General features: G+C 42.6%; 1 protein-coding gene across 9 annotated transcripts in view; it reads right to left on the bottom strand.

Annotated features, from left to right (window-relative positions):
* The window catches only part of pknox2 (pbx/knotted 1 homeobox 2), a 439,080-nt gene that overhangs the window by 345,481 nt on the left and 68,852 nt on the right, over positions 1 to 24,747 (bottom strand). The window contains exon 1 of one of the 9 annotated variants that reach the window (XM_060847101.1): positions 1,718 to 1,782. The exons of the other annotated variants lie outside the window; for them this stretch is intronic. The gene's annotated coding sequence lies outside the window, so the exon portion shown is untranslated. Of the gene's footprint in view, positions 1 to 1,717; positions 1,783 to 24,747 lie in introns of those variants that run through there. 9 annotated transcript variants of the gene reach the window in all.

Genomic DNA, 24,747 nt, shown 5'->3' with positions numbered 1-24,747 from the left:
TATGGACAAGAAATTCAATTGCAGTATTGTCTTCAGGTCTTTTCCAGTGGTTGCTACTCAGAGCACCGAGGAGCAGGGACTCTTGCTGATTTCCACTCCAACTCAGCTCAACATGCTGCAGGCAAGATCAACCAAAGACTGATGAATGAAGTAGGAAAGTGCTCACACAGCCCCATTGAAAAACCACATGCTGGGCAGTCATTAAAATAAAGGGAAGCCTGGCCTTCCACTTTGCTTCTACAACCTTTTAGATTAAAAAAAAAGCACTTCAAGTTTCTTCAAAAGTTTGATATCAAGTTTTATGATGTTATATCAAAACATCGCTGTTTAGAAAAAGTATTTATACCAAATATTCCTTCCACTATCAAGATCGTGACAACAGCAACAGTTTAATCCCAAGGCACACCAGAAATTAGATTGAAGTACAGGAGAGCCTAACCTGTAATATTTTGGATCATAGAAATCCTTAGTATTGAAGCAGGCCATTCGGCCCATCGCGTCTGCACTGATCTTCCGAAGAGAATCCCACCCAGATCCACTCTAACCCTCTAACCCTGCATTTTCCATGGCTAGTCCGCCTAACCTGCACATCTTTGGACTATGGGAGGAAACTGCGCTGCACCTGGAGGAAACCCACACAGCATGAGGAGAATGTGCAAACACCACACAGTCACCTGAAGCTGGATTGAACTCTGGTCTTTGGCGCTGTGAGGCAGCAGTGCTAACCACTGAGCTATTGTGCGATCCACCAGCGCCTTCAATCCAAGTTTATACATTATCCAACTTAAAAGATAATCTCCTTACAGTTTTCAATTTTATAGCATTCTTTTATTTTGGATTGCAGCAGCACAAGGTTCATGATCCCCTTCTACTCAAATCGGTTTTGTGTAGTGTGTAGCAGACATACAATTAACACCAAAGAGAGCAGGGGAGTGTGAACACTGTACGACATTGTGATACTACAGGAGTTGTATACAGGTGGGAATGCACGACTGTGTGGTTGAACGTAGACCTGGAGGGAGCAGGATGGAAATTAGATAGTGTCTCAGGTCCCAAGATTTGCTTTGGCAATCGTAGACATTTGTTAAAGGACTCAAGAATATCAATAATGAACAAAATAGAGGAAACTAAAGTGTAGGTTACCCCCCAAAAATCTAAAAACAATGACCAGTTAAAAATCTTAAACTCCAAGGAAAAAATATTATTTGTCTCTCTCTCTTGCTACAATTAACTTCCACCCAGATTTCTTAATTTTCAAATCTAGCCATAAGGCACCAATTAAGAGCATTCACAGATAATTACATATTTTGTTCTCGGCAACCAGATTCTGACTTGGATTAATGATGCAATAAACTTGCTATTCTTTCCTAATTACAACGTATTTGTTGTAAAGGGCCTCTCCAGTTAAAATCCCATTAGGTAAACACAATGCTCCAAGTTTTGCTGGTGCTATTTGTATCTAAATCTTTGGCTTTGCTTGTAATTGGAATACAGAAGGGATTTGATACTTTTATAGGATGGGGTGGGGGAGGAGAGAGAAGAGTTACTGCTTCCAAAGGAGAGGGCTCATACCAGAATAAATCAATCATTCTTTTTGAATGAAAAGAATTTGCAAACCTGGAGGGAGGAGGTCACTGTAATCGATGGCAATTGATTTCTTTCCCCCCCAATCCATTCCAGTACCTAAGCAGTGACAGAAGCCATTTATCTCACTCACCTTCACAGCAGTATCTATGTAGCTGAACTGTAGCAGTTTCTTGTCAGAGTCAGAAAGTCATGCTAATTTGGACATTTGCACGTTCTTGATCCTGAGGTACATCTAATAGTTACTTTGGTTTCAGATAACTGGTTGTAAGAGCAAGGTGAGGGAGTAGGTAAGCAGACAACAGGAGAAACCAGTCAGCACATCCATTCCGATTCATTCACCATTCTGCTCACCCCATCTCCCACACTAACATGGGCAGCAAGGCCAGGATTGGACTCAGTTGCAACATGCAATTCCCCTTTTTCGTTTTAACAAAAAAACCACATCAACCATCACCCTTCTAAGAAGTGGAGGGAGCCTGACATGTCCGGTACTAGGAGTAAGTGAGGTCTGCAGATGCTGGAGATCAGAGCTGAAAATGTGTTGCTGGAAAAGCGCAGCAGGTCAGGCAGCATCCAAGAAGCAGGAGATTCAACGTTTCGGGCATAAGCCCTTCTTCATGTCCGGTACTAGATCCACCATCAATGCCTCCAACAACAAAAAGAAGAGAAAGGGAATCACTGGAACTGAGTGGGGAGAAATGCTGTACTGTTGCAACTCAGAATGAATTGTGTTAACAAATAACAACCACTTACTTGGCAACAACTTGCTGTTTTAAAAGCAAATAGCATCACATTCAAAAATCTCTCTTCAAAATTACTTATGGCCCAAGGATTCGGTTAAAACCTGGATCCCAACTCTCCCCTCTTGACATGTACCGTTCCCATTACGAAGGCACAGGGAGGATATTTGCAAAATTTTGCAACTTCCCCTCATTCATTCTGGCAGGGCTGTTGACACTTCAGACCCTGTTGATGACAGCAGCACCTAAAAATAAGACATCAGGCTGCCAATACCTCGACTCAGCAATTCCGCAATCGAATAGTACTTCATTTTCCAGGAACAGAAAAGCAGCAGCAAAAGCACATTGTCGGAAGTGGCCAAATACTTGGTCAAACAAATAAGATTTTGGGGAGGTCTTAAAGGAGGAGGCGCAGAACCAGCAGGGCTGAGGGAGGTACCACCACGATGTGGAGTTAGGGTGGCCAGAGGCATGTTGGTCAATGGGTAGGTGAGGGGGTTGCAGCATGAACAAGCATGGTGGAGGACAGGAGTGAATACCATTTTGGTGAGCGATCCCAAGGTTCTGGTGCAAGGTTGGTCATGGTCAGCAGAGTGATGGATGAGCTAGAAGTTGGCATAGCTGAAGAATGGGAGGCAAGACAAAAATGTGCATTGAATAGTCACGTCAGAATGTAAAAACACTGAGCAGAGAGAATTTCAGAATTTCACTGAGCTAGGGAGCGTGTGTCCACTTCTGATTCTAGTAGTAATGTTGTCAGCAAGAGGTTGCACAAAATTTACTTAACCCTAAGACAGAGGTAGGTGCATGCAGAGGAATCACTGGCAAATCTGCAGCTGGAATCTTAGAAAATGACATTAAACCCTCCCTAGGCTTAGCTGGAGGAAATTAGGTCACATCCTCATCTGAATATCAGGTGAAACATCTCAGTTTCTTCCCCGGGGTGTTGACCCCATACCTTTAGATGTCAGGAAAGAGAGGCAATGGCACAATGCTACTGATGCAGAAACCTAGGTTAATGTTCTGGGGACATGGGTCCAAATCACACTAAGGCAGATGGTGAAATTTGAATTCAATATCACATGGGAAGAAAGGGTCAAGATTGCTGCGCCTTTGGCGATGATCTTTGTGTCCTCACTGTCCACTAGAGTAGTACCAAATGATTAAAGGGTAGCAAATGTTATTCTCATGTTGAAGAAAGGGATTAGAGATAACCCTGGGAATTAGAGACCAGTCGGTCTTATGTCTGTAGTGGGCAAAGTATTGGAGAGTATTCTGAGAGGCAGGATTTATGATTACTTGGAAATGCATAGTTTGACTACATATAGTCAGCATGGCCTTGAGAGGGGCAGGTCATGTCTCACAAGCCTTGAGAATGTGACAAAACACATTGATGAAGGTACAGCAGTGGATGTGGTGTACAAGGATTTTAGCAAGGCGTTTGATTAGGTTCCCCATGGTAAGGGGGGTGGGGAGGAGGCGTAGGATGTCAGTTAACTCAGTTGGTTGGTTTGTGATGCAGTATGATACCAACAGCAAAGGTTTAATTCCTGCACCAGATGAGGTTTCCATGGTGGAACCTCCTTTTCAAACTCACTCCTTGCCTGAGGAGAGGTTAAACCATCACCAATTGTCTGTCTTTAATGAGACAGCTGTCCTACAAGGCTATGGTGACTTTCCCTTTCATGCTGAGGCTTCAACTATTTGAGATCTATGATGTTGTCTTGGATGAGGAGACTGACAGTATTGTAGCCAAATATGCCATTGATCTGAAGGAAGTTGTGAGGATATAAAGAGTCCATAAAGGGATAGAGAAAGGTTGAAGGATTGGGCAAGCATGAAATGGCTCACATTGGTCGGAAGAATAGAAAATCAGAATCTTATTAGAACAGAAAAAAACTACAGAATTCTGCACAGGGAGATCTGGGGATTCTTATATATGAAGCACAAAAACATTATCATGAAGGTACTGAGAACAATTGAGAGGGCTAATGGAATGTTTACCTTTAATGCAAGAGGCATGGACTGTTAAAAATTGCTGTAATTGTAGTCACTCCTGTGACACACCACTAGATATTGGTTGCTAGCCTGAAAAATGAGTCATTTATATCCTCCCTCTGTCCCTTTGTTTCCTGTAACTTAATTAGCCTTTACCATGTTAATATGTTATCCCCGACACCCTGAGATCTTATCTACCATAAGAGCACCTTATTGAATGCCTTTTGGAAATGTAAATATACTACCGTACATTCACTGGGTCCCTTTTATCCACCCTGTTTGTTCCATGCTTTAAAAAGTCCTAATTATTTTGAGAAATAAAATTTTCTTTTCACAAAACCATGTCAACTCCACCTGATTACATAATGACCCACTAAACATCCTGCTACTTCTTCTTTGATATTGGATTCCAGCATTTTGCCAATGACGCCACAGCAAGCTGGCTTGCCTAACATCATTTCCTGTTTTCTGTCTCCCTCTTTTCTTGACTAGAGGGCATACTTTTGTGGCTTTACAATCCACTAGGACCTCTTAAGAATCAAGAGAATTTTGAAAAATTACTTCCACTATCTCTGCATGCACTTCATAGAAGCTCTTATGATCCAGGTTGTCAGGCCTGGGGCCTTCAGTTCCCTTCAGCTTTCCAAGAGTTTCTTTTTTCCTTCAGTGATCAGATTGTTTTAAGTTCCACCCTTCCTTTGGTCTTTTTAATTTCCTCCATTCTTGGGATGCTTTTGTGTCTTCTACTTTGAGACGGATGCAATATCTGTCCAAATTTATTTTTTTCCATACCTCCTCCCCAAACAGGAAGAGCAATTGGAGAAGTTGCTACGCTGAGTCAGCTAATCTTCTCCAGAGGAGTAAAAAAATACATTCAATTGGTCGGTCCTCTGGGTTTCAGAAACCAAGCACTGTATATGGAAGTCTCCTCAACTCTAAAGATGTGGTGTTCACTGGGATTCCAGAGAAGAATATGATCCAGAACATGAAGAAAACACTGTGCTCCCCTTCTTACGTGTCACCTGAACAGGCAGAAATGTTTTGAATCTTCTCAAAAAGACAACATAAAAAGGCAATTTTCACAGAAAATGCCACTTCCTAAAATATCACCACAAATCCTAAATCTTATGAGGAAACAAATGGTAAACAAGTCCCAAAGAACTTGTGGACTGGGACGATGTAGCATTCCTTCAATCCCAGGCAGACAACATCCCAGTTTTTAGGCTGAGATCCTGAAACGAGACACGAGCCCATAAATCTCTGGCTCAGAAATGAAGACATCACCAAAGTCAGAAAAGCATACAAACTAAACAGGCATTAATGGCAGGCATGTACTGTTTTGTTCCATTGTCCCAAAGCTGGAACAGGATTTTAACTTCCAAAGTGATTACTCAAGCTTATAAAATACATGTTATGCACTATGCTTCCCTAATCAAGGTGAAATTAGTGCTGTTTCACGCTCACTCTAATACCCTTTTTGTCTACCAGAATCTTTACAGATAAATCTTTGAGACATATGGTACATTACTTAGGTATTGCTTATTCATTTTCAGCATCGATTTTACACATTTCCTCTGTCACTTGCAGAAAATATCAAGGATTATATAGTTCTCTCTTTTCAGTCAACATAGGTAGAAATAGAGATGAGATCAGGTTGGACTGAACCACATGCACCGTTGGGAAGATCAGCATTATTGCTCATCACTAATTGACCGATGAGGAGGTGCTGGTGAGTTGGATTATCAAACTGTTGCAGTCCATGTGGTGTATGTACTGAGAGAGAGGGAGCTCCAGGATTTGAATCCACTGACACAGTCTGCTGCTGTGGATGATAATGAATCTTCACAATTCACCCCCATAACCATGCAGCTGACAGACAATCTTGGCATCAGGAATGAAAATGCACTGTAAAACTGTCACAATGGTACAGCTGAGGCACGTTCCATCAGAAGGTTGGAAGGGAGGGTAGCGTGACTCACGACAATTATTCCTTAATTGCCGATAAAGAAAATTAAGCGTTTAGAGATTCTCAGCGTCATTTTGAAAGAAGTTATATACATTTCAAGATTAGGGAGCATATTTTTAACATGAGAGGAAAAGAATTTTTAAAAGACATATGGGGTGATTTTTATCCAAAGCAGTTTGTGTGGAACCGACTTCAACAAGTAGTGATGGACAGGAGTACAGTTATAACATTTAAAAGACATTGGATGAGTACATGAATATGAAATGTTTGGAAGACTACAAGTCAAGCACAGGTTGGTGGGACTAGTTTAGTTTGGGATTATGATCAGTATGGACTGGTTGGATCGAAGGGTCGGTTTTTGTGCCATATGATGCCATGTAGTTCAATAGGTAGAAGTCCAAGAAAAGTCAAGAGGATCACAGGACTAAAATCCCACTTGAGACATGTTTATAGGAACAGAAGTAGGCAATTCAGTCTCCTGAGCCTGCTCCACCATTATCTATTAGTAATCTCAGCTCCATTTTCCCATCTTCTCGCACAAAGCATCTTGGCTGAGCTACCAATGCAATCCTGATGGAGCACTGCAGTATTGGACATACATTCTGATGAAATCTCAAACCCAAGGCCACACTGACCCTGGGTATAAAAGGTATGAATAAAAGAACTGATTGAATGACTATACAAAAATAAGAAACAAAAAGGGAAAGATTACAAGCAGTCATCATTGTAATCTTGGTTATCATTTCTATGCGTTTTTGTAGAGTTGATTTTGTTATTGGACAGTAATTAATGATTCTGCTTTTCTACTTGAAGCTCAGCTTCTGCTTCATAAGACATCCCAATATCATCCCATTTTGCTTCAAACATCATCCCTCTTGCTGATTTACTGAAGGGAAACTACTGCAGCTGCTGGAAATGTAGCAACATTGAAAATCGGAGCAGGAGTTGGCCATTTGACCCTTCAGCCTGCTCCACCATCCAATGGGATCATGCCACATCCAACTCAGTCTCTTGTTCCCACTGTCTCCCTTTGATCCCTGGAAGTGTGCAATAAAACCAAAAATTGCTCACAATACTCAGCAAACCATGGGAGAGAAAAGAAAAAAGTCAACTAAAACAAAGAACGGTGGATACTGGAAATTGGAAACAAACAAAACAAAAATTGCAGACTCATTATGTCTGGCAGTATCTGTGAAGAGAAAACAGAGTTGATAATTTGTGTTTGATATGACTCCACTTCTAAACTAGACGCAGCTAGGAAAGGATGGTATTAATGCTGAAGATGTGTGGAATTTCACAGTATTTGCCTATGGAATTCATTGCCACGGAGCGCAGTGGAGGCCGGAACATTAAATGGCTTCAAGGCAGAGTTTGATAAATTCTTGATCTCGTAAGAAATTAAGAGTTACAGGGAGATGCAGGTAAGTGGAGTTGAAATGCCCATCAGCCATGATTAAATGGCAGAGTGGACCTGATGGGCCGAATGGCCTTACATCCACTCCTATGTCTTATGGTCTTATGGTCTAGATATGGGGGAAGGGGTGATGAGGAGGGGGAAGGAGTGAACAGACAGGTGGAGATGGAGCTCAGATATAGAGAGATAGAAAGAAAAAAGGTTGTCAGATCAAGGGATTGTTGATGGTAAGTCAGGGAAGAGGAGACATTAGGTAACTGATGCTGGGGACTATGGGTCATTGAAGATGGGTTGGCAATGCTGAAAGAAAGCCATTTCATGACAGAACCAGCGGATGGCTGATAGACACGAAAAAAGAAGACGTCAAAACAAAACCTCAACCTGTCAGGCCAACGGTCCTTCATCAGAATTGTGGAAAGACCAAAAATGCAATAAGTTGTGAACAAATGAAGAGGGGAGGAGATGTGGAGAATGCGGAAAGCAAGAATCAAAAGTTGAAGAAATTTGTGGTAAATTGGCAGGGAGCAGAGGTTAAATGACACAAGGTTCCCATGGTAGAAAAGGTAATGGCAATGGATACAGTAAAGAGACAAAAGATGTGTCAAGATGAGCTGTTAATAGCTGCTGAGAAGCCATATGGATGTGCAGGACAAGAGAGAAAGAGAAAGAAATAGAGAGAGATAGAGACAGAGAGACAGCACTAGCATTTCAGGACAAAAGCAATTCTTTTAAAATTAAACATTAAAAAAGGGATGCTTTAAAACTGGGGAACGGGACAGTAAAGTCAGAGCAGCAGAGAGGTGGAGAACTGAAAACGAGGTGACAGTGAGCTCACGTCATATTTTCAGACTGAAAGGAAATATTTCACAAACGTGTCATGTAGTCTGCATTCCATCTTCCCAATGTGGAATGGGGTGTATCACAGGAACATAAATTGGCAATAAGTTAATTCATATTTTATTTTATTTTCATTCTTACCATCCCACACCTGCTCCCCCATTAACTTAAAGTGCCTTACTTCTAACGTCTACCAGTTCTGCCCAAAGATCTTTGGCTTAAAAGTTTATCCCCCTCAGTGCATCAGCTCCCAGTAACAATGAGGAGTCACCGCACTCAAAACGTTACCTCTGCTTTCTTCCTACAGATGCTGGAAACCTGCTGAGGTTCACCAGATATTTCTATTTGTGTTAACCTCCAGTAACATGCTGGGATTCAAACGAGCAAATCAGTGTAGAAGTGGAAACTCTAATAGTACAATCGCAAACTTTGTCCAGACTCCTGGATTGCTACAGCCTATATAAGGAGTGACAAAGTTTCTACCGTTTGGATAATCAAAACAGAAATTAAATATCAACAGTTTCCCATTCCACAGATGATGCCAAGTATTGCAATATTTTCTGGGGGTTTTTTTGCACTAAAACAGCTTACCTGCACAAATTGGCTGCAATGCTTCCTTACATCACAATGGCAATTACAGTTAGTGAGGCTAGTTTTGAGATATGAAATCTTTTGGGATGTGGGAAGTCAGAGGATTTAAAAACTAGCCGATAATAGGGAGGAAAGGATTAAATCTGAGAGTTAATTAGCCAGTTATATGACAGAAAATTATAATGCTTTATTTTTAGATATCTATAAAGGTAAGAGGAAGGCAAGAGTGGATATTGACCATTAGAAAATTAGGTTGTAGGAGTAGTAATGTGGGACAAGGAAATGTCAGAGGAGCTGACTAGGTACTTTGCATTGGTTTCCACAATGGAGACACCAGCAGCATTCTAGAACTTCACGAGTCAGGAAACAGAGGTGAGTTTAGTGGCCATCACTAAGGAGATGTTGGGGAAGCTGAAAAATTTGAAGATGGATAAATCACCCAGACCTAACAGGCTACATTCCAGAGTTCTGAAGGAGATAGCTGAAGAGATTGTAGAGGTATTAGTAGTGATTGTTCAGGAATCACTGGAGTCAGGAAGGGTCCCAAAGGACTGGGAAATGACTAATGTAACATCCCTGTTTAAAAAAAGGAGAGAGGCAGAAGAAAGAAAGCTATAGGCTACTTAGCCTTCCCTCAGATGTTGTTAAGACTTTGTAGTACATTTTTGAGGAGCAGACTAGGGAGTACTTGGAAGTGCATGATAAAGTTGGGAGGAGGCAGCATGACTTCATTAAAGGGAGTTCAAGCAAGTTAAATAAAGGACAACCAATGGAAGTGATCTATTCTGATTTCCAGAAGGCCTTTAACAAGGTATTACACAGAAGGCTGTGAAAGAGGTGAAGAGGTGTTACAGGGAGTGTTCTGGCATGGATAGAGAATTGGCTGACTGGCAGAAGGCAGACAGTGGGGATAAAAGGATCTTTTTCAAGATAGCAGCGATTGACTAGTCGGGTTCTGCAGGGTTCAGATTTGGGACCATAACTATTCACATTATACATTAATGATCAGGACAAAGGCACTGACAACCTGTTGTTATGTTTATACAAGACACAAAGATTGTGGTGGGGGGGAAGCAGGAAGTGTGCAGGAAGTGCAGAGGCTGCAGAAGGACTTGGACAGACTAGGAGAGTCGGCAAATAAGTGGCAGATAGAATGCACTTTGATCGGAAGAATAGAGGTGTAAACTATCTTCTCAATGGGAAATCTGAAGCCCAAATAGACTGGGAGTCATGGTTCAGAATATTCTGAAGGTTAACATGCAGGTTCGGTTAACAGTTAGGAAGACAAATGCAATGTTAACATTTGTTTCAAGAGGGCTAGAAAACAAAACTAGAGATGTACTGCTGAGGCTGTATTTTGAATATTGAGAGGAGCTTTGGGTTCCATATCTAAGGAAGGATGTATTGGCCTTGGAGGAAGTCCGGGGTGGTTTACAAGAAGATCCTCGGGCTTGTCGTGTGAGGAGCGATTGCGGATTCTGAATCTGTTCTCGGTGGAGTTTAGAAGGATGAGGGGGAATCTGATTGTGACTTAGTATGTGGGGTAGTTTGTGACTTAAACCTCATCCAAATGTGCCAATAAAGGTCAAGAACAGCTTATGGGATTGGGTTAAAAACAAAGCAGTAAACCTATCATGCAGCATTAGATCAGCCAGATCACAGAACGAATCCACTGAATTTCAGCATATACACACAAGATATTGCTGCTTTTATTTGAGCTACAAATTCTGCGGATGCTGGACATCTGAAATAAAAACAAAGCACAAAAGAAACTCGCAGGTCTGGCAGCATCTGCAGAAAGAGAAATAGAGTTAATGTTATGAATCCAGAATGATCTTTCTTCAGAACACCATTCATTTTGTAGCTAGACTGGCAATATGAATTTGAGCTGTGCCATATGAACTAGGAAGAGAATTTCATTTTATAAATGTCAGCCCGAGTCCTTTTTGAAAGTGGGATCCACCAACCCTCACTGATACACACTTGCTTTAATCCATTCTGCATATTAGCAACTGGTCTTCCAATGCCTCAAAGTAAATTTTGCATGCTTTGAAGGTTCCTCCTCACCACACAGGCAATAAACGTTTCTGCTGATGTTGGACGGGGAAGCAATGTTACCCAAAAAATCAAGAGAACAGCATGCTCCAATTAAAAGGCTGACATGATCTCAAATATCCTCTTGAAAAGGTAGATACAGATGCAACATGTTGCATCCAAAGACTGCACATCTAACAATGTGGTGCTATCATACTTATTGGACTAAAAAGCCAAGCTATACTGCAGACACAAGTTCTGCATTTGAACACACGAGCATCTGATTTGGTGGGCCCACTGTAAGCCAAGCTGATACTTTGCCAGAAAAAGCAATCTATAGGATTAAAGACAGACAAGTCCTCCAGGCCTGAACACCTGCATCCTAAGGTATTAAAGGTATTAAAGGGAGTGACAGTGGAGATAGTAGATCCATTCATTTCAATATTCCAAAATTACCTGGATATGGGAAAGGTTCCAGTGAATTGGAAAATGGCTAATATAATGCCCTTATTCAAAATGGGAAGGAGGCAAAATGTGGGAAATTACAGACTCAGTTGGTTTTACATCTGTTGTTGGGAAAGTGTTAGAGTCAATTATCAGGGAAGCAATATCAGGACATTTGCAAAGTTAAAATGCTATCCATCAGAATTAGCATGGTTTTATGAACGGCAAATCATGTTTGGCTAATTTGCTAGAGCCCCTTGAAGATATAACAAGCAAAGTAGATAATGGGGATTTTGTAGATGTAATATATCTGGACTTCTGGAAGGTGTTTGATAAAGTGCCGCACAAAAAGTTAATTCACAAGGTTTGATCATATGGGATTGGGGTAATTTATTAGCCTGGATGGATGACTGGCTGATGGACAGAAGACAGAGAGTCAAGATAAATGGTTTTTTTTCTGGATGGCAAGATGTAACTGGTGGGGTGCCACAGGGTTCGGTCCTTGGATCTCCATTATTTACAATCTTCATCAACGACTTGGATTCAGGGATAGAAGCCAAAGTTGCAGACAAAAAAAGGCGGCGGGGTGGTAACTTACAATGAAGAAATAAGAACCTTACAGATGGATATAGATAAGTTAGGAGAATGGGCCAAAATGTGGCAGATGGAGTTTAATATGGATAAGTGTGAGATCATGTAGTTTGGGTCTAAAAAATGGGAAGGCAACCTATTATCTTCACGGGGGGAGACTTTAGAGTGCTCTGGTACAGAGGGATCTAAGTGTCTTCGTTAACGAGTCACAGAAAACTAGCATGCAGCTACAGCAAATAGTCAAGAAAGGGAATGGAATGTTGGCTTTTATAGCTAAAGGAGTAGAATATAAAATGTCAGGAAGTATTGTTTCAACTATACAAGGAATTGGTGAGACCGCACCTGGGGTGTTGTGTACAGGCTTGGTCCTCTTATTTGAGGAAAGATGTTGTGGCATTGGAGGCAGTTCAGAGGAGGTTCACTAGATTGATCCCAGAGATTTTTGTTAAAGGAAGAGAAATTGAACAATTTAGGCTGATACTCTCTGGGATTTAGAAGAATGAGGGGAGGTCAAACTGAAGTTTTCAAGATGATGAAAGATAAGAATAAAATAGACTTGGAGTGGACACTTTCTCCTGTGAGGCATTCTTGGACGAGCGATCATAGTTTTAGGACAAGGAGTAGCAAATTTAAGAATTAAGGAGAAACTACTTCTCCCAAAGGATTGTGACTCTATGGAATTAGCTACCCCAAAGTGTGGTGGATGCTGGGAGTGAGTAAATTTAAGTAGGAGTTAGACAGATTTTTAATTGGTAATGGGTTGAAGGGATATGGAGAAGAGGCAGGAAAATGGGGCTGAGGAGCACATCAGCCATGATCGAATAGCGGAGAAAACCTGATGGGCCGAATGGCCTAATTCCAGTCCTATGTCATGTGAACTTACGAACATATGAAAAAGAAACTCAATACCAGCTACCACTTAATAGAAACGAATGGCACAAGTGGAGGCCATTTTGCCCTCTGTGCCTTTAGAAAGAAGTTAGAACAGTGAGGAGATCTGAAAATGTTTCCCTTACAGGCATATGGCCAGTCCAATCATTAACAACCAATCTTTTTCCATCACCCTTTCCAAGCAGCATGTTCGAGTTCATGCCACCCAGAGTGAAATAAATCTCACCTCCCATTTGCTTCTTGGGTCAATTATTTTCTCTGCTATTAAAGCTGGTCAGAGGCTATGCTTTTTGCCCTGTTTGTTGTAAACAATTGGTCTCAAAACCTAATGAAGGGATTTCAGTGATAGGGAACAGTCCAAGGAAGGCAAAAAGTGAGGATTGCAGATGCTGGAGATTAGAGTCGAGAGTGTGGTGCTGGCACAGTACAGCAGGTGAGGCAACATCCAAGAAGCAGGAGAATCAACATTTTGGGCAAAAGCCCTTCATCAGAAATCCCTGATGAAGGACTTATGCCCGAAATATCGATTCTCCTGCTCCTTGGACGCTGCTTGACCTGCTGTGCTTTGCCAGCACCATACTCTTGACAGTCCAAGGAAGACCAGACCAGGTTTAGGCAAATCTGTAGAGCAGGTTATTGGCTGTGGATTAGCCTGATGCCTCCTCAGAGGTGGAAGTTCTCAAATGCTGTTGTTCTTCAGTTTTATATTTATTGAGTATCAATCAGGCAGTGAAAAGCCTCAAGGAAGAGCTGAGTAATAGTAACACAGAGATAACACAGCATGAAAATGTATGTATTCCTGAGGTGTGTCTTCTTCACTAGTGTTCATTACGTGCTCTCTCTTTTTCAGCAACCTCCCCCCCACCCCCCCCACCACCACTTAGTCCCTTTCTACTTGTATCAAAACTCCATCATAAACTTGAAGGCCTCTATTAAATCTGCCTTTAATCAGCACTCCAAGCAGGACAACTGTATTTTCTCTAGTCTCTGCACATAAATTAAGGCTTTTAAGACTTGCTAATCAAAAAAACCTTGTTTAATCTGGAACATCTCAGGTCCTCAGTGGGGTAATGAGGCTAATTGTACAGTTTGTCTCTTTTTAAGTAAAAAGTTGAAACTGGGACTTGGCAAGCATCGAACCGAAGCAGCTGGGAAAGGTGGAAGGGTGGGGGATACATTGAATATGTGTTAAGGATCAATTCTCCAAATCCATATCCACTGAAGCCAAGTTAAAAATCACACAACACTAGGTTATAGTCCAACAGGTTTAATTGGAAGCACACTTGCTTTCGGAGCGCCGCTCCTTCATCCGCTCCGAAAGCTAGGGCAGCACGGTGGCACAGTGGTTAGCACTGCTGCCTCACAGCGCCAGGGACCTGGGTTCAATTCCCGCCTCAGGCGACTGACTGTGTGGAGTTTGCACATTCTCCCCGTGTCTGCGTGGGTTTCCTCCGGGTGCTCCGGTTTCCTCCCACAGTCCAAAGATGTGCGGGTCAGGTAAATTGGCCATGCTAAATTGCCTGTAGTGTTAGGTAAGGGGTATATGTAGGGGTATGGGTGGGTTGCGCTTCGGCGGGTCGGTGTGGACTTGTTGGGCCGAAGGGCCTGTTTCCACACTGTAAGTCTAATCTAATCTAATCTAGTGTGCTTCCAATTAAACCTGTTGGACTATAACCTAGTGTTGTGTGATTTTTAACTTTGTCCATCCCAGCCCAACACCGGCATCTCCAAATCATGACTACAGTGGAGCTAGCGAAGCCTTCAACCATTGTTAGACTCTTCTGGCACACAAACACATTTAAACAATGGTGCTATAAAAAGCTGTCTTCTGTATTTTCTAAAAATCACACACTAGTAAAAAGGCAGGCATCACTGCTTCCTGGAGTTTCACACTTCCCACTGACGTCCATTTGATATATTGCTTCAGACAAACAGTGTTCTTTCAACACAAATAACCTTCTCCCTACAAGCACTTCAGAAACAGACACATACATACACTGTTTAGGACTGGATGGTCAGCAACAATTCCTGCTACACAAGTGCTTGACAGTAACCATCTCCAACAAGAAACAATCTAATCATCTTCCCTTGATGTTCAATGGCATTACCATCACTGACTTATCTGTTATCAACATTCTGGGGGTTACCATTGAGTAGAAACTGAACTGGACCAGCCATTTCCATATTGTGTCTACCACAGCAGGTAACAGGCTAGGAATTCTGTAGTGAGTAACTCACCTTATGTCTCCCCAGTGCCAGTATGCCATTCACAAGGTACAAGTCTGGAGTGTATTGGAATAGTCTGGACTGGCTTGGATGAGTACAGCTCCAACAACACCATCCATGACAAAGCAGCCCACTTGATTGGCACCCCATCACCAGCAATGCACAGTGGCAGTATTGTCTACCATCTAGAAGATGCAGTGGAAGAAATTTCCCAGGATCTTTACTCAGCACCTTCTAAGCCCCGTGACCTACACCAAGAAAGGTATACACAGCATTTGCATGGGAATACCACCACCATCTAAGGTTTTCCTCCAAACCACACATTATTCTCACTTGGAATGATCCACTGTTGCTAGGTTCAAAACCCAGTGTTCCCTCCATAATAGTGCTGTGAGTGATCCTATGACCCAAGAACTGCAGCAAATCAAGGGAGCAACTCACCGCCAACACCCAGGAAATTGGCTTGGCCAGTGATGCCCACATCCCATTACCAAATATTAAAAATCAATCAATGCAACCCTTTATATGACAGGGGCTAATGCAAGGGACCAACTCCTGGCTCAGGACTGTGTACCAATCTCACTGTGAAGTTTTACAATCACTGCAGACTGCAAAAGTTACAAAATAACAATGATGGATTAGTTTGGGAAGCACACTACTTTGCTGCCTCACAGTGCTAGGGACCCAGGTTCGATTCCAACCTCGGGCGACTGTGTGGAGTTTGCACATTTGCCCAGTGCCAACGTGGGTTTCCTCTGGGTGCTCCAGTTTCCTCCACTATCCAAAAGATGTCCAGGTTAGGGTGAATTGGCAATGCTAAATTGCCAATTGTGTTCAGGGACGTGTAGGTTAGGTGCATTAGTCAGGGCTAAATATAAGATAATGAGGTAGAGGAATGGGTCTGGGTGGGTCACTCTTCAGAGGGCCGGTGTGGATTTGTTGAGCTGAGGGCCCTGTTTCCACATGGTAGGGATTCTATGATTCACATGAAATACCTCAGTTTTGTTTTGTGCTGAATAACGAATATACTGACACAACTGGAATTCAGAAAATATTTTAAAAAAAGAGAATGTGATGGTGTAGTTGGTGAAATATATATCTCACCACTTCTCAGGGTGAAGCTTGGTCATATTATCCCCATGAAAGGGGCAATATAATATTGAATAACTGTAGTCAAAATGATCGCAAAGTTCCAGAATATATTTTGGAGCTGGCCGTAAACTCCAGATCAGTTTCTGGCTTTTGGATAGATTATCAGTTATGTAAACAATGATCATATTAATGGGTTAGTATTGGCTCCTTTGTTTTAAAGGGGCAAGACAAAGAGGGAAATTTTATATTCAGTAAACATGTTCCTTATGTGAAGTGACACCCATTTCAGTTGCAAATCAAAGTTCCTCTACTGTGGCCTCCAACATTGGAAGAACACCTCCTACTCCAACAGTGCATATTACGTACTTTGAACACCAGCCTACAACTAAGTGAAAGTGCAGATCTATGCTTAATAGGAATGGGATACTTTCCAAAATATCCCTACCTGTGACAACATGGATGGTTTTAGCCCTTTTAAGATTCCAAGCGATAATGCCTATATTTAACCCACTGCATTAACCGCCTTGACATTTTTTTAAAAAGTTCGCTTGAGCCTGGATTTTCATGGAGTTGATTCTGAGCATTTGAAAATGGCAGGCAGAATCTGAACCCCAGTGTGAGGACTGAAGGTATTTTAAAATTACTAGGATCATGTTCACAAGAACCAAGCTGTATGTTTTAACCAGCCCATGTTGACACAGTCCTGCACCTGTGCAAGCTTCCAGTGTCAACAGGACCAAATCAATTTTACACTCACCTCCCCGAGAGCAGAAGGGCACCTTGTGCACAAAAGCCAGTCTGCAGAGTTAGGGAATTTCCAAACTCCTTGCCCCAGTAGCAAAAACCTGGCTCTTAAGTTTTTGTTAATATCAAGAACAGAAAAAGAGACCATGCAATTTCATCGATCAAGAATCGTATTTCTATCGTCGGGATTACTCTAAATTAGCCAGCCAGTCTTCAAACAGTCTCGATTCTCTTGCCATGTCAGAAACACAAGGCAGTTAAAGCATCTGTGTGTGTGTCGGATTCTGAAGTTTATTTCTCCTGGAAAAGATCCCTAGCCTGGTGCCAGAGGCGATAGATTGAGGACTGCAACTCTGTACTAAGCATTGCTGGCCAGGATGCTTCTCGTTCTTACCTTTAGATTCACATTTGGCCCAACAAGTCCACACCATTCCTCTGAAGAGTAACCCACCCAGACCCATTCCCCTACCCTATATTTACCCCTGACTAATTTGCCTAACACTTTGGGCAATTTAGCACGGCCAACTCACCTGACCTGCACATCTTTACATTGTGGGAGGAAACTAGAGCCGCTGGTGGAAACCCGCGCAGACATGACGTGAAAGCGCAAACTCCACAAAGACAATTGCCCTGGCGCTGTGAGGCAGCAGTGCTAACTACTGAGAAACCGTACCGCCCTAATCAGCCTGGTTCAACCATGTTATGCATGTACCTTCTGTGACCTTCAGGTCCTGGAGTGTGACTCAAACCTGAAGTTTCTGGTTCAAAGGCTGAGACACCACCCACAGTTTCATAAAAACTCCTAGAAAGACCCCAACAACCCCCATGTTTTATTGTTTTCCCTACAGCAGCACACCATTCCTGCCACTTTTAGGATTCTTGTCATCTGAACAAATAGATGCCAGGACCTCGCCAAAACAAAATCTCAAGGGCCACTGCACATAACATAGGTTATTTCATGACTGTGAACAGCATAGAGTCCTGAATGATTTAATGCAACTCTTGAGAACTTGAGTCGAGTTTCAAATGGTATATTGTTCACTAGCAGTGGCTACGATAGGTTCAGAGAAAAACAAAATCAACCCTGCCTAATGGAGCCAAGTATCACTTTGCATCAAGCTAATGGTACATTACTCTGCAAACTCTAACAGACATTTAAAAGGGAAAGAATATCACAATAAATTGCTTGACACTTCAGTGAGACTCTCTCACCAATGTTACTTAATTGCCTCTTGATGTCGCATTTTTTGTTGCAGAACTGCAGCCCAAAAACAAATATTTCGGGGTAGTTTTTGCAGGACGACTCTCCCAACACGGAATATTGAAATAGCCATTCAGTTCTGTGAGCCTGTTCCACTATTCTGTTATATCATCTAATAGATCATCCATTATCAAGGAAAATCTCTCCCTTAACTCCATCTGCCTGAAGAATTCCAGTTCCCTCTTCCCTAACAATCATCAATCGCCATCATAGAAGTGCCACAGTGCAGAAGGAAGCCATTCAACCCCTCCTGTTCACACTGGTTCTCCCATTGAGGCCCTGACTTATAGCTCAGTCTCCTGCATTCTCTCTGCATCCTAACATTGCTTTGAGAACAACACAGTCTCATTCATTTTCCTCTTCGATGCCTCAATTGAACCTGCTTCCACAAAATTTTAAGGATGCAAATTCCAGACGTTAACCACTTGCTGCACGTAAATGCTTTTTCCTGATATCACTTTTGTATCATTTGTCAGTTACTTGCAAATTTTTGTCCTGCTGTTTTTGAACCTTTGATTTTTGCAAATAGATTCACCCAATCTACTCTGTCCAAACCTCTCAATCAAATGTCATTTTCAATTTTTACCAACTGTTCCCAAAACATAGCAGCTTTCGAGGGAATACAGTTCCAGATTTCCAACACTCTTTGTGAACAGAAAGGTATGGCAACTTCATCTCTGTACCATCTGCCTGTCAATGAAAGGTAATGTCAGCTGATCTAGATTTCACCTCAAAAGGGAATAGTTTCTCTCTATCTACCCAACCAAATCTTTTGATCATCTCAAACATCTCAAGCAGATTTCCCCTTATCTTCTATATTCAAGGAAGTGCTGGTCTTACCTACGCAAACTTTCTTTGCATAGCGCCAGTATCATTCTAATAAATCAATGCCACTTCAAGGCGAGTAGATATTCCCAAGATGCAGTACCTAGAACTGAATTCAGTACTTCGGGGTCTAACCTAAACTGTACAGCCAGGGAACCATTTACAACAGCTGCACTTCCCACTCTCACACACCACCCTCAATTACTCCCTAGGGATATATCTTCCCATCTATCTATGCTGTGCTGCCACTCTGACATCAGAAAGCACAGCATTAGTTTCCACCTTCACAACCTTCGTGGGCAGCACTTTGGCACAGTGGTTAGCACTGCTGCCTCACAGCACAGAGACCCGGGTTCAATTCCCGCCTCAGGCGACTGACTGTGTGGAGTTTGCACGTTCTCCCCGTGTCTGCGTGGGTTTCCTCCGGGTGCTCCGGTTTCCTCCCACAGTCCAAAGATGTGCGGGTCAGGTGAATTGGCCACACTAAATTGCCCGTAGTGTGAGGTAAGGGGTAACGTAGGGGTATGGGTGGGTTGCACTTCGGCGGGTGGACTTCGGTGGACTTGTTGGGCCGAAGGGCCGGTTTCCACACTATAAGTAATCTAATCTAAAAAACCTGTCATCAGCAGAACAAACCCACAGGGTCCGACAAAGTGGCACACAAGTCAAGAGGAAGGTAACCTTGGAGTCCTCAGTACTGACTATGGATCCCATGAAGTTTCATGGCATCAGGTCAAACATGGACAAGAAAACCTCCTGCCGGTTACCATGTACTGTCCTCTTCAGCTAATGAGTTGGTACTCTTCCACATTGAACACCATTTGAAAGCAGAATGTAGGGTGCTCAGGATGCAGCATGTACCCCTGTGGGTAGCATCAATGTTCATCACAAAGTGCTATTCAGCAGCACCACCACTGACTGAGCTAGTCAAGTAGTGGATATAGCCAGCAGTGGTAGATTGATAAACCAGATCTGCAGCATCTGCTGAGTGAGCCAACAAGGCAGAAAAGCATTCTCACATTCATGCTCACAATTCTCTTGTCATGGAAAGATCCATCTGCTACAAGTAAATCAGTAGGAGCAACTGCTGCAAAGTCTTCAGAGACAAAATACCCCTTGCACATTGAGAGTATTCTCCATCATGGTGTCTGGCACTATCATTGTGCTTAATGGGACAGGCTTCAAACAAATCTAGCAACTCAAGACTACATATCAATGAGCTCCTGTTGGCCTTCAACAGCAGAGCAAGTTTGAGCAGATTTGTAGCTCAGGTTGAGGTCTGGATGTAGGTTTGCTTGCTGAGTTGGAGGGTTTGTTTTCAGATGTTTCATCACCATACTAGGTAACATCTTCAGTGAGCCTCTCGATGAAGCAATGGTGGCGTAGCCCACTTTCTATTTATATGTTTGGGTTTCCTTGGGTTGGTGATGTCATTTCTTGCGGTGATGCCATTTCCTGTTCTTTTTCTCAGGGGGTGGTAAATGGGATCCAAGTCAATGTGGTTGTTGATAAGAGTTCAGTTTGGAATGCCATGCTTCTAGGAATTCTCGTGCATACCTCTGTTTGGCTAGTATCCTTACATACAGATGAGGAAGGACACAACTTCAACTAGGACAACACATCCATCCTAGGACAAGCCAAACAGAGATATACTTGAGAATTCCTAGAAGCCTGGCATTCCAACCAGAACTCTATCAACAAACACATTGACTTGGATCCCAATTACCACCCCCTGAGAAAAAGAACAGGAAATGACATCACCACAGAAAATGGCATCACCAACCCAAGGAAACCCAAACATATAAACAGAAAGCGGGCTACACCACCAGTGCTTAATCCAGAGGCTCACTGAAGATGTTACCTAGTATGGTGACGAAACGTCTGTAAACAAACCTTCCAGCTCAGCGAGCAAACCTACATCCATCAACAGCAGAATTATACTCAAGCATCATCTGTATTCCCAGATATCTCTAAACCTACCATGATCAATGCAGGGGAAGTCAACTCTGGTTCAATGAAAAGTGAAGATGGGCATGTCAGAAGCAGCAACAGACCGAGAAATGAGGGTCAACCTGGTGAAACTGTTACACAGCACTATCATAAACAGCATGCAATTGACAGGAATTGCACAACCAACGGGTTAGGTCTAAGCTCTGTGGTACTTCCACCCACCATGATTGAGGAAGGACATTTCAACAACAGGAAAACGCTCCACAAATATCCAGATCCTCAATGATGGGGAAGCTCAGCACATCGGTGCAAATGACAGGACTGAAGCAGCTATAACATCGACGGTCAGAGTACCAAGTAGCCAACTGATCTTGGCCGCCTCCAGAAGAGCAATCATCATAGGTGCCAACTTTCAGCCAATTCCATTCAGGCACTGGATTCTGAACAGGCAATGGGCTCTGACAACAATCCAGCAAAAGTCCAAAACATTTATACTCCAGAATGAGCCATGCCCCAAAAACAAGTAGTTCCAGTCCAGTTAGCATATTGCCATCTACCTGACAATGTGGAAAGTTGCACAGGTACATGCTGTACTCAAAAAGCAAGCCAGCCAATTACTGCCCATCGGTCTACTTTCAGTCATCTACTTGCAGTAAAGAAATGGAAGGCGCTATTAAGCCACGCTAACTCAACAATTAGCTGCTCATTAATGCTCAGTTTTTGTTTTGCCAAGACTATTCAGCCATGACCTGACTAACCCTTTGTCCATACATAATAAAATGCTGAGCTCAAGAGGGAAAGCAGGGCTAGGAATCAATATTACCTCCAATAGTTTATCGGTGCATAGACCTCCAAGTTCTACGTGCAACATTGATTTCCAAAACGGGAAACCAAGTGTCTGAACCTTGGAGGCTCTGCACAGCTTAAAGGGAACATTGCCAGGAATGATCGAGCAAATCATTTGCCTTTTGACGACACAAAATCTTAACCACGACCTACGAAGCAGCAGTCAGGACCATTGGAATACTCTCTACTTTCCTGTATGATGACAGGTCCAAAAGCACTCAAGAAGCTCAATATCATCTCGGACAAAGCAGACCACTTGACTGGCAGCTCCACTAACATCTTCAGCATTCACTTCCCCCCACGACCAACACTCAGTAGCAGTAGAGTGTACCATCTCGAAGATGTACTGCAACAATTCAACAAGGTGGTTTAGGCAGCACCTTCCAATCCCTGTGACTATTACTCAGCAGGATGAGGACGCAAATGCATGGAAACATGCCCATCTACATGTTCGTCCCACATTAGACACCATCCTGACATGGAGCTAGATTGATATGGAGATGCTGGTGTTGCTTCCAATTAAACCTGTTCGACTATAACCTGGTGTTGTGTGATCTTTAACTTGGAACTAGATTGGCATTCACTTGCTGGTCAAACTCTTTTAAGGCCCCTCTAACAGTACCATGTGACCACCATAATCACATGGATTGCAGCAGGTCATGAAAGATGATCACTTGCTCCAGGATGTTTAGGGACGGACAATCAATGGTGCCGAGTTAGTGTTGCCATAATCTCATGAATGGATTAAAAAGAAATCTTGCAAAACATTTCAATCTTGCAAAATTTGATAGCTGCGGTTAGGGATGACTTCATGGAGGTAGAAAATAACAAGGCAAAAAATAGAAAATTCCATAGAAAAGTAGGCATGCTCTAGCCTGTCTTGAAGTGAAGCAGTGGTGACAGATAAGAACAGAGCCAAAAGAGAATTCAGCGAGAATGTAGCTAATAATACAAGTTTAATTGTATTAATGCAACACCTTTCCCTTCCTCAGGGCATGCCAAAGCACTTTACAGCTAATCAACCACTTCTACAGTATGGGCACTTATATGTCGATAATTCTGAGGTGACCAGCTAGTCGGTTTTGTGAAATTTATATTGCTCCTTTAAACGCCTCAAAACATCCTGAAGTGCTTTATTGTCAATGACGTACTTTTGAAATCATTATGGAGTATGGGGACAAACTTGACAAAATTAAAGCAGACGCTACAAAAACCTTTGCAGTTGACAGAGTTACAGGCTTTCTCAGCCATCAAGAAACACCATCGTACAGTTGATTCTTGCACTTTGTTTAAATGTACCGCACAGAGAAGATCATGTTTGTGGTGCCACAATCAATGAAAACTGCAGTGACACTGGAAGGAGCTCAGCAGCTGCTGGGAGAAGGTGGGTTGATGAAGATCCTTGCAATAATCTTCCCTCAGCGCAAGAAGACTCCCCTTTGGTTACTGCAAAGTCAGACGTGACTGCCTTCTTGAATGTAGGCATAATCATTGCACCCTCAAGATCTCTAAGCATGTGCTCTTCTCCCTTGAAGATGTAGGTGCAGAAGAAGGCCATCCTGCCCATTAAATCTGCTTCATCACTCAATGAGATCACAGCTGAGCTGATAATCCTCTACTCCACTTTTCCCCCGGTACGTCACTCTGAACACTGACAAAGGCGCGTACATGTACTCTCACTTGCCTTTTGTGGTGCCATCTTCCAAAAGGCAATGGAGAGCATCATCCAAGGGATTCCCAGAGCAGCAGTCTGTCTGAATGAGGTTTTAATCTCAGGAGCTACTGCAAAGGAACAATTGGAGAGTTTGGAGCTGATGTCTGGCTAAAAAAAGGAAAAATATGTATTCCAGATAAACAAGGTAACGTACCTCGACGTTTCAGGCAGGAGCCCTTCGTCAGGAAGGGCTGATGAAGGGCTTTTGCCCAAAACATCGATTTTCCTGCTCCTCAGATACTGCCTGACCTGCTGTGCCTTTCCAGCACCATTCTAATCTTGACTCTAATCTCCAGCATCTGCAATCCTCACTTTCGCCTGAGGTAACGTTCCTCGTCCAGGGTTGACATGGATGGATTACATCCTGTTGATGAGGTGGTCAAGGTTAAGAAAAGACACTGACTCTGAGGAACACAATGGAGTTGAAGTCTTTCGTAGGTCTCATCAATTATTTTGAGAAATTCATACCCAACCTGACAAATCTGCTGCCCCCCCTCCTCCACATCCACCTAAAAAATTCAAATGCCACAAGAGAAAGCCTTTGCAAATATCAAACAACAACTACATCGACAATTATTTAGCTCATTACAGTCCTCTGAGACCACTCATTGTCACCTGTGATGCCTCCTCCTATGGTATGAGGCAGCATTATCACACCATTGAGATGATGGGATAGAATGTCCAATCATATACCTACCATAAACCCTGGCAGAGGCAGAATTAAAGTATGCGCAGTTTGAGAAAGAAGAATTAGCCATGGTATTCAGGATGAAATTGTTCCATCAGTATGTCTCCAGTCAGTAGTTCACCATAGTAAATCATCACAAACCTCTGCTGGGCCTCTTCAAGGAAGACAAGGCAATTCCTCCCATTACAACAGCTCAATCCAATGCTGAGCCTTGCTATCGGGTGCCTATGATTATACCTTGGAATACCCCAAAGGTGTCCTAGGTTGATGAAGCTATGTCATTTCACCCTAAAGGGTGGACCACAAGT

This window comes from Hemiscyllium ocellatum, chromosome 29 (assembly GCF_020745735.1).
Source record: "Hemiscyllium ocellatum isolate sHemOce1 chromosome 29, sHemOce1.pat.X.cur, whole genome shotgun sequence".
NCBI lineage: Eukaryota > Metazoa > Chordata > Chondrichthyes > Orectolobiformes > Hemiscylliidae > Hemiscyllium > Hemiscyllium ocellatum.
The sequence above is the reverse complement of the archived record's forward strand: the minus strand, read 5'-3'. Positions and strand labels throughout refer to the sequence as shown.